Below are 13,413 nucleotides of genomic sequence, written 5' to 3' on the forward strand. Positions count from 1 at the left end.
GGGAACTCTCTTGGGCCACTTTCTTTACTACTTGATATTTAGAGAGAAAATTATAAAATTGTTTTATAATAAAAACAATTAAGTATTTTAAATTTGAAAAAATTTTTCTGAGACCATTTGAAATTTCTAGTATGCTAACATCTCCTGGGATTATTGTTGTTACTATGCCAATTTTGGGAGAAGGAAATGGCAACCCACTCCAGTATTCTTGCCTGGAGAATCCCAAGGACAGAGGAGCCTGGTGGGCTTCCATCTATGGGGTCGCATAGAGTCAGACACGACTGAAGCAACTTAGCAGCAGTAGCAGCAGCAGCATGCCAATCTTCTGTCACTTTATGTTTCTAGCACCAAGGCACTTTTGGGGTGATGGGCCCATTATTGCCTTACCCTTTCACTACAGTGAAAACAGTATTTACCCTCAGCAATGTCTTCATATAATTGAGTTTTCATAAAATATTTAATAGTATTCAGTTCAGTTCAGTTCAGTTCAGTCGCTCAGTCGTGTCCGACTCTTTGCGACCCCATGAATTGCAGCACGCAAGGCCTCTCTGTCCATCACCAACTCCTGGAGTCTACCCAAACCCATGTCCATCAAGTTGGTGATGCCATCCAACCATCTCATCCTCTGTCGTCCCATTCTCCTCCCGCCCCCCATCCTACCCAGTATTAGGGTCTTTTCCAATGAGTCAACTCTTCGCATGAGGTGGCCAAAGTATTGGAGTTTCAGCTTCAACATCAGACCTTCCAATGAACATCCAGGATTGATCTCCTTTAGGATGGATTGATTGGATCTCCTTGCAGTCGAAGGGACCCTCAAGAGTCTTCTCCAACACCACAGTTCAAAAGCATTAATTCTGCGGCGCTCAGCTTTCTTCACCGTCCAGCTCTCACATCCATACATGATCACTGGAAAAACCATAGCCTTGACTAGATGGACTTTTGTTGGCAAAGTAATGTCTCTGCTTTTAAATATGCTATCTAGGTTGGCCATAACCTTCCTTCCAAGGAGTAAGCGTCTTTTAATTTCATGGCTGCAATCACCATCTGCAGTGATTTTGGAGCCCCAAAAAATAAAGTCTGACACTGTTTCCACTGTTTCCCCATCTATTTGCCATGAAGTGATGGGACCAGATGCCATGATCTTAGTTTTCTGAACGTTGAGCTTTAAGCCAACTTTTTCACTCTCATCAAGAGGCTCTTTAGTTCTTCTTCACTTTCTGCCATAAGGGTGGTATCATCTGCATATCTGAGGTTATTGGTATTTCTCCCGGCAATCTTGGTTCCAGCTTGTGCTTCTTCCAGCCCAGTGTTTCTCATGATGTACTCTGCATATAAGTTAAAGAAGCAGGGTGACAATATACAGCCTTGACGTACTCATTTTCCTATTTGGAACCAGTCTGTTGTTCCATGTCCAGTTCTAACTGTTGCTTCCTGACCTGCATACAGGTTTCTCAAGAGACAGGTCAGATGGTCTGGTATTCCCATCTCTTTCAGAATTTTCCACAGTTTGTCATGATCCACACAGTCAAAGGCTTTGGCATAGTCAATAAAGCAGAAATAGATGTTTTTCTGGAACTCTCTTGCTTTTTTGATGATCCAGCAGATATTGGCAATTTGATCTCTGGTTCCTCTGCCTTTTCTAAAATCAGCTTGAACATCTGGAAGTTCACGGTTCACGTATTGCTGAAGCCTGGCTTCGAGAATTTGAGCATTACTTTACTAGCATATGAGATGAGTACACTTGTTTGGTAGTTTGAGCATTCTTTGGCATTGCCTTTCTTTGGGATTGGAACGAAAACTGACCTTTTCCAGTCCTGTGGCCACTGCTGAGTTTTCCAATTTTGCTGACATATTGAGTGCAGCACTTTCACAGTATCATCTTTCAGGATTTGAAATAGCTCAACTGGAATTCCATCACCTCCACTAGCTTTGTTTGTAGTGATGCTTTCAAAGGCCCACTTGACTTCACATTCCAGGATGTCTGGCTCTAGGTGAGTGATCACACCATCATGTTTATCTGGGTCATGAAGATCTTTTTTGTACAGTTCTGTTTTTCTTGCCACCTCCTCTTAATATCTTCTGTTTCTGCTAGGTCCATACCACTTCTGTCCTTTATTGAGCCTATCTTTGCATGAAATGTTCCTTTGGTATCTCCAATTTTCTTGAAGAGAACTCTAGTCCTTCCAATCTGTTGTTTTCCTTTATTTCTTTGCATTGATTGCTGAGGAAGGCTTTCTTATCTCTCCTTGCTATTCTTTGGAACTCTGCATTCAGATGGGAATATCTTTCCTTTTCTCTTTTGCTTTTTGCTTCTCTTCTCTTCCCAGCTATCTGTAAGGCCTCCTCAGACAGCCATTTTGCTTTTTTGCATTTCTTTTCCATGGGGATTTTCTTGATCCCTGTCTCCTGGTACAATGTCACGAACCTCTGTCCATAGTTCATCAGGCACTCTGTCTATCAGATCTAGTCCCTTAAATCTATTAGAATTAGACATTTTAAATTCCCTTTCTCTTATCTATTTACCTACTGCTGCTGCTAAGTTACTTCAGTCGTGTCTGACTCTATGCGACCCCAGAGATGGCAGCCTACCAGGCTCCCCCATTCCTGGGATTCTCCAGGCAAGAACACTGGAATGGGTTGCCATTTCCTTCTCCAATGCCTGAAAGTGAAAAGTGAAAGTGAAGTCGCTTAGTCGTGTCCAACTCTTCACGACCCCATAGACTGCAGACTACCAGGCTCCTCCGCCCATGGGATTTTCCAGGCAAGAGTACTGGAGTGGGATGACCCATCTAAATTCAGGTGCTGCAAAGTAGCCCCAGCATTTTTAATATATAAATGCAGCTACTGGATTTGTTGATGAAACATCTACCATTGGGGTCCCTTGACAATGACAAAAAGCATGAGCCATGTTCTCAGGCTCCACAGCTGCAGCAGTGTTCTCTGAGGGTCTAAATACTGCTTATTTACTCCTCTTGCACCCAAAAGTTACCTCATCACTGTGAAGTGTTCTTCAGATACAGATAGAACAAGCCTAGTAATAACATCTCAGAAGCTTGGTGGCAAATACTTCTTGTTGCAAAATAAAACACAAATTATATCTGGTGATGTGTTTTTCTTTTGTAAAAAGTATAAAAGGCCAGAGAAACTGGTGGTTCCTATGCTTCTTAATTTTGCTAAGCAAGTTCCTTGGATTGGAAAGAGATTGCCTCCTTTCATGCTGAGGGAAGCAGAAATGGAAATTATTCCCCTTGTCGCTTAGTTTAAACACTTGGGAATTTATTGGCAGTTCAGCAAGAATAGCTAAAGAAAAGGAGAAAAGGCTAAGCAATTTGTATTTGGGCAAGTTTTTCTTTTGCAGATACAATCACGTGAGGTCAGGTGTCCTTTGAGGCCATTAAAAAGGATCTGTGGAAAAGGAAAAAGCTATTCAGAATTAACCCCTTAAAGAAATGTGAGAAACAGCTGTTTTCTTTTGGGGACTCCTTCCCTAGTTTGCAATCCCTGCTCTTCCTCACCCAGAAAACCATCCAGCCTGCCTGTTCATTCATCCCTTGCCCACCCCGATGCTGCAAAACAAAATTTATCTGACCCATGTTCCATTCTCATGGGGGCCAGAAGTTAGGCAGGTGTGTAATAGAAAAAAACCCTGGTTAGTCTTCAGATGTGTTGGCTTTTAGAGTTTCTTTATAAGAGACTGAAAGTAAAAGTGAAAGTTGCTCAGTCATGTCTGACTCTTTGCAACCCCGTGGACTATACAGTCCATGGAATTCTCCAGGCCAGAATACTGGAGTGGGTAGTCTTTTCCTTTTCCAGGGAATCTTCCCAGCCCAGGGATTGAGCCCAGGTCTTCTACATTGCAAGCAGATTCTTTACCAGCTAAGCCACAAGGGAAGCCCATAATGTAAGAGTTTATGAGGATCAAATGGCATATAATGAGTGTAAGAGCTTTATGGCTTGTCAAACATTATATAAAGTTGCTATGATCACTTTCTGTCCCTGATACTCAAAACTCTGTGAGCTTATGCAGGTCACTTCACCTCCCTGAGCTTTGGTTTCCTTTGCTGTAGGCAGGATGAAGACAGTGAAGTCCTCTCTAGCATTAAAGTCTTGTGGGTTATCAAAGTTGATAGATGTTAAATGGCATTTTAACACAGGTATTTCTAAAACACCTCTTCAGTGCAAGGAAATGACTAATAGCCTCAAGGTGATAACAGAAGAACTATTTTGGGTAAGAAGAGCAATGAGAATACCTTTGGTGGTTTCCAAATCTTGGTGCTTCTGTTGAACCGAGCTGGGATGGTGTGCTAGCATCTAGGAGGAACGCTAAGGTAGGGAATCAGTCTTGGGTACACATGCCTTAGGCTAACAACTTGATATGGGAAGTTTCAAAGATTTTCTTTTGTTAATGAACAAAGTACAATATCATTACAATTTTTTTTAATGATTTTTTTTCCCCTCTTATGAACTAGCTACTTTTCAAAATTTATAACAGTATTCTTTCCCCCTAAAACATTGAGAGTCTTTCCAATCTTGAGAGCTATCATTAAAACAAATTAGGTTCATGGGTCACTTGCTGAAAAAACCAAGCCAATTATACTGGTCCAAAGACCTAAGGCAGAGTTTGGTATCCTAGAAATAAGTTCAGCTTGAAATAAGTGTCTTATCTATCAGTTGCTTTTAACATTCAAGGTTCTTTAGTTTTCCCAAGGAGTACCAGTGAGGATCTAATTGTAAAATTTACATATGCCATGTATACCTTTCCCCTGGCTTATAGGATTGTCTGCAGCAGGGATTAGGTAGAGGAGATGGTTAAGGGAGATTTTGATAGGACTGGCACTCTAGACCCTAATAGGCCAGAAATGTTTTCTCTACTTATGCATACATCATCTCACTCCATCGTCCCATGAACCCAGTAAAGAGACAGAGTGGAAGATGGCCACCATTTTTTAGACTCCCGTCCTAGTGAGAGACTGGATCTGTGTTCCCTGTTCATGAATCTGGGTTTGCCCTGGCAACTATGTAACCAGGAGAATATGGAGGAGGCATTACTGAGTCTATTCCTGCGATTTCAACTTCTTGTCTCATAGGACAAACTCTCCAAGAGCCCTTAGCTGCCTTGTTAGAAGACTAATTTCTTTGAGACTGTCCTACTGGAGAGAGCACATGTAGGTACCTTGGGCCACAGTCCCAACTGAGCCTGGCCTTCCACAGAATCCTGCAAAGGCCCAGATATGAGAGTGAGAGCATCCTGGACCTTCAGAACAGTCCATACTCAAGCTGAATGAAGTGACCTCAATCAATGCTGGAGGAAGCAGATACATTACCTGCTCAATTTTCTCATCCAAGAATTATAAGCTAAAATAGAATGGCTTTCATTTTAAGCCACTAAGTTATAGGATTACTTGTTACACAGCTATAGGCAGATAACTGGAACATATTATAATAATCCCATTTTATAGATGATCTCTGAAAAGAGGTCCAGAATGCTGTTGTGACTTTCTATTACTAACTTTCTAACCTATCTGATCTCTTTTGCCTTAAACTGATAGAAATCTTTTTTGGACAAAAGTGAAACATCTATAAATTCATCATTGCCACACTCAACTGATGGCCCTGTTTTAGAGTTGCCAAATAAAATACAGTATTTGAGTATCTAAAATGTATTCATTGTTTATCAATGAAATTCAAACTGGGCATCCTACATTTTTGTTTGCTAGTTCTGGGAACATTATCCCCTGTGAATTGTTTCCTATCTACTGACTTTCCTATCTACTGATTCAGGGGGATCTCGACAGACAGCTGTAGTCCAAACCTACCTGGGTAGGAAATGGTAAACAGGTAAGCAGAGTTCAAAAAGTTTTATGTGAAGCCTGAGGGAATGTCTTCACCAAATATCAGCTCCACACAGAACTCCAGCAAAAAAAAAAGTTGATTTATTTTCTGCTTTTACTCTCCAGCCTCCCTGCCTATCTCTTTTTCCAATCCTGGCATCCATTCCCACGAGGCCCTGCTCAAACTGGCTCTTATTGTCTAATCATCTGTATATTAAATATGTGTTCAGAATCTACCATGTGTCAGGCACAGTCAGCAGTGGCTACTGAGGACTGAATCTATAAAAGAAGGCCTCAGGGCAGAAGAGGAAAGAATTCCCAAACACTCAGAAGCAACATGATGCATTTCATATTTCAGTGTGTGCCACAAGGTCCTGTGAGAAGGCCTTATAAAGAAGGTTCTGTTTGAGTTGAGAGTTGACAGAGAAGTAGGAGTTGACAAAGTTCCTGGTGAAGAGGTCTGGTGGGTGAAGGAGGGAGCAGCAAGTGAAATTTCCTGGAATATCCAGTGTGGCTGCAGTGCGAAGGGGGTAACACAAGGCTGGAAAGGAAGTTACATTTTGAGAGTCTTCATGGCTACCAAAGGTAACAGGATATTTTTTCAAATGGACACCGTCAGAAATGAAGATTTTTAAGTCAACAAGTTATGTAACAAGATTCAATTTTTAGAATATTTCTGGGAGCAGTGCGGAGGACTGACCAGAGTAGGAAGACAAAATAGTGGACTGTTCTGCTAATTATGGGATGACAATGAGATGTTAAACCGGTTACAGGCACTGGAATTGGAGAGGAGGGGCAGAATTCAAAAGAGAATTCTATGAGAAAATGATGAGTGCCATGAAAACTTGTTGAAAGTAGTTTTATAGATGGTCTCTGATTATTAGAAGTCATCAATATATGCATAAATACATTTTTAGTGGAAAATTCCAGGATCTATGACAATGGCTGTTTAAATATCTTCAAAACAAATTAGGGAGATGATCCTCTATTTTGTCTAGTCTTAAGAATTTTCTGATTGCAACCTTTATGAAAAATACTTCTGAAAGTAAATTCCAAACAAATTTGTTTTACTAGTCCTAAATTAGGTTTAGAAAGTCAAAGCAAAATGGACGGTTGGAATAATATCCAGATAATTTGGACAAATTTCCTGCTGAGCTAAGTTCATACCTTTCCGTTTATTAGTTGCATGATGATGGCCAGTGCTCTTAGACTTTATATCTTGTGCCCTCAGCTGTAAAATGAGGAAAACAATGCTTACCAGCCTACCTAACAAAGTTATTATGGAGATCAATTATGAAAATTATTATATAATATACAGCCATTGCTATTAACATCTTATATTAGTAATGTAATAATAACGTGAACATTTGCTGGGTGCTTACAATGTATTAGACTCTGCTAAGGGAGTTAATTGTAATTCTCTTATTAATTTTTACGATGACTTATGAGACAGATACAGTTATGATCCCCACTTTACAGATGAGGTAACTGAGTCAGAGAAATATTAAATAAATGCCCAACATCACATAGGTAATATGTGATGGAACTGGAATTCTAACGCAGGTTGTCTTGGTCTCCCATCCATCCTCATTCTGACTACACAGTACTGTACCCCTGCATCCTTCTGTGTAGCTCTTTATAATTTACACACTGGTCACACACACATGTTTATGTAAAGAATTACTGAGTGAATCTTGTTGAGTACCTATATCTCAAAAATTGTGTTTGGCACTCATTTAGTCCTCACACCTGTGAAGTAATTATTATGAATCCCTGTTTATCTGGTGAGGAAATTGAGGTTAAAATTTAAACAATTTCCCCAGATCATGTAGTTAAGCATCAGGACTGGACGGAGTAAGGTATCAATAATCTAACTAATGGTAACTACTGGAGCTAGGATTTAAAGTCAGGTCTCCTAATTTCACATGATTTTTCATTGCTTAATGGTGCCTCACATGCTCATATGTGCATATGCCTCCATGTGCACTTTCAAATGGGAATCTGTGCCATAAAGGAACCTGCGACTTACCAACTGGAATCCACTGCTTCCACCATCAGGGCCTGCTGTTAGTCATCACTCCTCCCTATGTACCTTCTGCATAGAGGTGTGATGACAGAGAACAGCTTGGCCTGAAGAATGTTATAGAAGAATTTCCTGACCTGTGTTCATGATGCCCCCTGCTTTTTATGCTAGCAGGCCAGGTGCTGTTTAAAGCCCAGTGTCTCTCAGTTAACTCTATGATAAACACTGTTGTAACGTTATAGCAGAGATACTCAAACTTTATCATGAATAAGAATCATCCAGGGAACTTAATAGAAATCTAAGTTTATTAACTTAGTCCCCAGAGATTTTGGTTTTGAGGCTCTAGGTGTGGCATTTTCCAGTAAACATTCCAGGTGCTTCTGATGCAGGAAATTCTTGAATGATAGTTTGAGAAACACTGGGATGTACACTTTTCTGTCCTCTATTACCATGACAATCCATGTTCTACTGCGTTAGTTTTTGGAAGTGTTGGAATAAGCAAGATTGTAAATGTGATCTTTGCCATGAATTGAGAAATGTTTGTATTTGGGATTTTGGTGTGGTAATCTTACCTTTTTTTTTTTTTTTTTTTACTGTGAGTTCTGAATTACTTGACATATACCACTAGCTCTGGAAATGTCCCTGAATGCTTTCAACATCTCAGCACTAAATGGCTGAGATGTATATTCAGTAGATGAGTTAACCAAAACTACATTTCAGTTCAGTTCAGTTCAGTCACTCAGTTGTGTCTGACTCTTTGCGCAGCACGCCAGGCCTCCATGTCCATCACCAACTCCCAGAGTTTACCCAAACTCATGTCCACTAAGTTGGTGATGCCATCCAACCATCTCATCCTCTGTCGTCCCCTTCTCCTCCCGCCTTCAATCTTTCTCAACATCAGGGTCTTTTCAAATGAGTCAGCTTTTCGCATCAGGTGGCCAAAATATTGAAGTTTTAGTTTCAACATCTACATAGAAGTCTACAAATAAAGAGGAGAAAAGGAAAAGCTAGCAGTGCTCTCTATCTGCAAAATGAAAGTCATTACTGAATGTAAGGAAGTGCAGTGTTAGGTGTAGCTGTAGAAACCACATAAACAAAGGGGAAAGGAATACAAGCATGAGGGTTTGAAATATGTGCTGAATTAAGACTTGTCCTCCTTAAGCAAGTTCTCAGTATAGCTCAAATTAATTTTTTTAATGTTCACATTTTAAAGCCTAACCAGTGACAGAAAATAAGCCATTAATTCCTTACCCAATTAAATGAAATGTTTATCATTTAACCTACTTTGTGAAGTTCACTGAATACAGTTTATACTTAATGAATAATCACTCTTTTCATTCCACATCTTCTCTTGAAAGACCTCCCCACCCCTACCTGTTATGTTATTCTACCATATAGATAGTTGCTGTACCTGGTTACTGAGTCAACTGTGGCTAACTAGAGTGAGTAGGTTAAACTATATCCCAACATGCTGGGATATTACTGAGAATCTGATGCTAATAACTGCCCTGAAAAAATGACTTCACTAAATCAGTTTATGAGGGAGTTTATAAGATTTCTACTTATTGGGTGAATATTTACAAATTGAAACTAGCCTCTGGCTAATAGCAATATTCTTATTTAAAAAATAGACTCTTTCATGTATGGGGAAAATTTATGATCAACTCTAAAATTTCTCTTTATGGAAATTCATCTTCATGGTATCTATACAGAACCTGAAATTTTGAACACTGCAATGACAGAACATCACAGGTTAGACTTTACTAGTGGATGGTCATTGCACTTTTGATTTTGAGCAAATATATTGATTGAGAGCCTTGTATTTACAAGATGTGTACGTGCTAAGTCACTTCAGTCATGTCCAACTCTTTGCAACCCCATGGACTGCAGACTGCCAGGCTCCTTTGTCCATGGTGCTTTTCAGGCAAGAATACTGGAGTGGGTTGCCATGCCCTTCTCCAGGGTATCTTCCCAACCAGAGATCGAACTCATATCTGTTACATCTACCTGCACTGACAGGCAGGTTCTTTACCATTAGTGTCACCTGGGAAGCCCATTTACAAGATATGCTAAAATTATAATAATATTTCCTAATTTATCATAATACCTTGCCATAATAGTACAAACTGTTTCAGATTCAAATGACTCTCACTGATCTGCCAAAACCCTCCCAACATAGCCAGGGAATGTGCCATCATTCTTGTTTGATTTCACCACTCCAGGCCCACTCCACTGCTTCTCATTGTGTGGTAAAATAATCATATATCAACTTAAGGTCTATCACTTAGACAAGAGAAAAAGAGGGAACTAGAAATGAAACTAGTGAAATCAGTTGTCCAATTTAAACTTCAGATGTAGTTTTCTCTAGTCTATTTTTATCCAGAAATTAGAGAATCATTTAATTATTTTTAATGAGATAAGTCAGAATGATATCAGGTCTGACTCTTTGTGACCCCCTGGACTCCAGCCTGCCAGGGTCCTCTGTCCATGGGATTCTCCAGGCAAGAATACAGGAGTGGGTTGCCATTTCCTTCTCCAGGTGAACCTCTCGACCCAGGGTCTGAACCTGCATCTCCTGTGTTTCCTACATTGGCAGGTGATTCTTTATCACTGAGCCACCTGGGAAGCCCATTGGAGAACCATTTAATTATTTTTAGAGAGAAAAGTCAGAATGATATTCTAAAAGTAATATTTCTGAACATGGAAAATTCTCTTGATGCAATTTTAGGTTTTCACATAATTATATATGCAATATAATCTTAATTTTAAATATCATATGTATACATTCTGACATACAGAAAAAAAAACATTGGAAAGAAATACATCAAAATGCCAATGACAGTTAGGATTTCAACTTCATTAGTCACTAGGAAAATATAAATTAAAACCACAATATGACAACATTTTATCCACCCAAATTGCTAAAATGAAAAAGAAAGAAAACATCAAGTTATGGTGAAGATGTGGAGCAACTAGAAGTCTCATGCTCTGCTAGTAGGAGGGTAAATTGGTAAGACCACTTTGAAAAATCATTTGGCGGTAAAAACTTAACTGAACATATATATATTCTGTACATATCCTATGACTCAGCAAATCTACTCAACTAAATATGTAACATAAGTGCAGATATATGTTTACCACAAAACATACAGAAATGTTCATATTGGAAGTATTTGTAATTGTTCCAAACTGGTGGTATATTCACAGCTATGAGAAAGAATGAGCTATAGCTACACAAAATGATATGTATAAATTTTACAAATCTGTTTTCTTAACGTTGAGAGAAAGATGTTTTATAGATGAAAAGCACACAAAGCTCACTTATGGTATTAGATATCAAGATAAGGTTATTTATCTTCAGTGGAGGGTTGTGACAAAAAGGGAGCATGAAATGGGGAGGATTCTGAGATACATGTAATATACTATTTCTTGATTTGGGAGTTGGAAGCTGATTACACAGTTGTATTTATGAAAACTTACTTATCTAAAAACAAATGCCTTTTGAAATTTTCTAAAGAGTTTTTATGAAACAATTTAAAATCTCCAAAAAAGAAAGAAAAATTAATGGCTTTTATTTTCCATAGTGGGATATGGGAAAATTTTAGATTCTTATTTGTATCTTCCATTATTTTCCAAATTTTTTTATATATGAATACATAGTACTCATAATTAGAAAAAAATGTATTCAAAGGAATCTTTTCCTATGCAGTTTCTTGAGAGGTGTTAATTATTATGATATTATCTTAAATTCCATGAAAAAAATTTCAAATTAAAAATAAATCTTTCATATCTACTCTCCTACAGTCCTACGAGGTGCTCAGGGCAACCTGTATTATTTGCTACTTTAATTAGAATCTCTGGGTGTGATTCAGGAGCTCAATATTTTTCAACATTCCCAGGTTATTCTTATTCACAATTGATTTTGAGAAATAAGTAGTTCATAATGTTGCAAAGAGTGGTGTCTTACAAAAGATGAGCAATATGGGGAGAAATTTGTTCTCCCTGCTTCTCAAAGTCATTTTCCTGGCCAAAGAAGTCATTATCTAAAAACTTAAAAATATTTTTACTTCTGCATTGCATAAGCGAATTATGAGATGTTAGAGGAAATTATACTCTAACAAAGGCCTGCTCTATTCTTATCTTGTGAGACTTCATAATAATACTGAAAATGGTAAATGGTGATGCAAGCCAATTGTCCAAACTTGCCCAGTTTGTGATTTATGTGAAGTTACGTCAAGGTAATCCTAGTTACTGCATTGTTCTTAAAGAGTATTCATATAAAACATTTATTTTAATTGGAATTCTTATTAAAGACACTATTGAACAATATTTATTGAGTATTCATTGTATACTAGATATTGAGAAATAGAGCAAAATGTCAAATAACATGGCTATTTCTCTTTACTGAACTCCACTGCGTGGAAGATAGTATATAGCAATGGTTTGTGATGGCAGAGAAATTCAGATGCAAGAATATCTAACTATGGGTTCTTGTGTATAGGATAATGTGATTAGGTTGATATTTTTCATCTTAAATGGTTCATAACTATAAAGCTCGGCAAAATTTGCATTACTCTCACATCGTAGTTTCTAGAATAGATTAATCCATAGTACATAATTGTGAAATCACTTCCAAATGAGAACCTTTACTGTTTTCTTTTAATCAATGCTGCCTGCCTTCCAATTAATAACCATAGCTGTTTATACTATAATTTTTTCCACTTTGTGCTTATGTAAAAAGGCCTTCATTTCAGAGATAGGTGAAAACACTTTGAAAGGGTTTTTAAGAGTCTTCATAAGGTACTTTCTGAACTTAAACTATGTTATAGTAAACTGTTCCCCAAACAATATTAATCATAACTATCTTGACTATTTTTGAATAAAATATGGTTCTGCTTCAAAATCCAAACAGAAATCATAAAATAGATAAGCATTTCATCTGATTGCAATTTTGAAATCTTTTCTTCTAGGTCCTGCTTGAAGAATCTTGAATGTGTTCAATTAAGGTTTCCCAATTATTTTAATGGTTGTTGATTGTGATGTCAAAGATAGCAAAACTGAAGAAAGTAGCTAGGTAGGCAGAGATTAAAATGTATTTTCTGTAGGCAGGCAACTTCACCTACAGAGAATTCATCTTTTTACTATTTGTGCATAAATAAGTACAGCATGGAGTAACCCTAGAGAACAGAGAATTTCACTGTTTTATTTGATAGCTGCAAGAAATGAACCCTAGAGATGATAGAGGCCATATATTTAAGTATCTATCAAGTAGAGATAGCCAGTTAGCAGCAGTTGTTTCTGTTAAAAAAGATGAAAAAGAAAAAAGGTTCTATGAATCCTACTCCATTGCTTTTATAATCCCACAGAAGAGCTTCTACTTTGTCAAACACATTGTCCTATGATAATACAAGAAACAGTAACATTTATTTTAATATTTACCATTTTTATCTGTAAAACCTTCTGATAAGAATCTAAGAAGTAAATATGGCTTCCTTAGATGTAAGTTATGTTTTAGCTAAACTGAACTTCTATCAGCCCCCCTCAGTGTCTTTGATCATG

The 13,413-nt window shown here is 38.0% G+C and overlaps 1 protein-coding gene across 13 annotated transcripts in view; it reads right to left on the bottom strand.

Moving 5' to 3' along the window:
* The window catches only part of PEX5L (peroxisomal biogenesis factor 5 like), an 817,344-nt gene that overhangs the window by 302,535 nt on the left and 501,396 nt on the right, over positions 1–13,413 (bottom strand). For 5 of the 13 annotated variants that reach the window (XR_014077143.1, XR_014077145.1, XR_014077135.1 and 2 more), the window contains exons 6-8: positions 6,999–7,062; positions 4,251–4,323; positions 3,260–3,405 (exon numbers count right to left, since the gene is read on the bottom strand). The exons of 5 other annotated variants lie outside the window; for them this stretch is intronic. The gene's annotated coding sequence lies outside the window, so the exon portion shown is untranslated. Of the gene's footprint in view, positions 1–3,259; positions 3,406–4,250; positions 6,373–6,998; positions 7,063–13,413 lie in introns of those variants that run through there. 3 more of the 13 variants (XR_014077137.1, XR_014077136.1, XR_014077140.1) reach the window with 2 other exon arrangements.

Source organism: Giraffa tippelskirchi, chromosome 2, assembly GCF_054371585.1.
Source record: "Giraffa tippelskirchi isolate mGirTip1 chromosome 2, T2T-mGirTip1v1.2.pri, whole genome shotgun sequence".
Classification (NCBI taxonomy): Eukaryota; Metazoa; Chordata; class Mammalia; order Artiodactyla; family Giraffidae; genus Giraffa; species Giraffa tippelskirchi.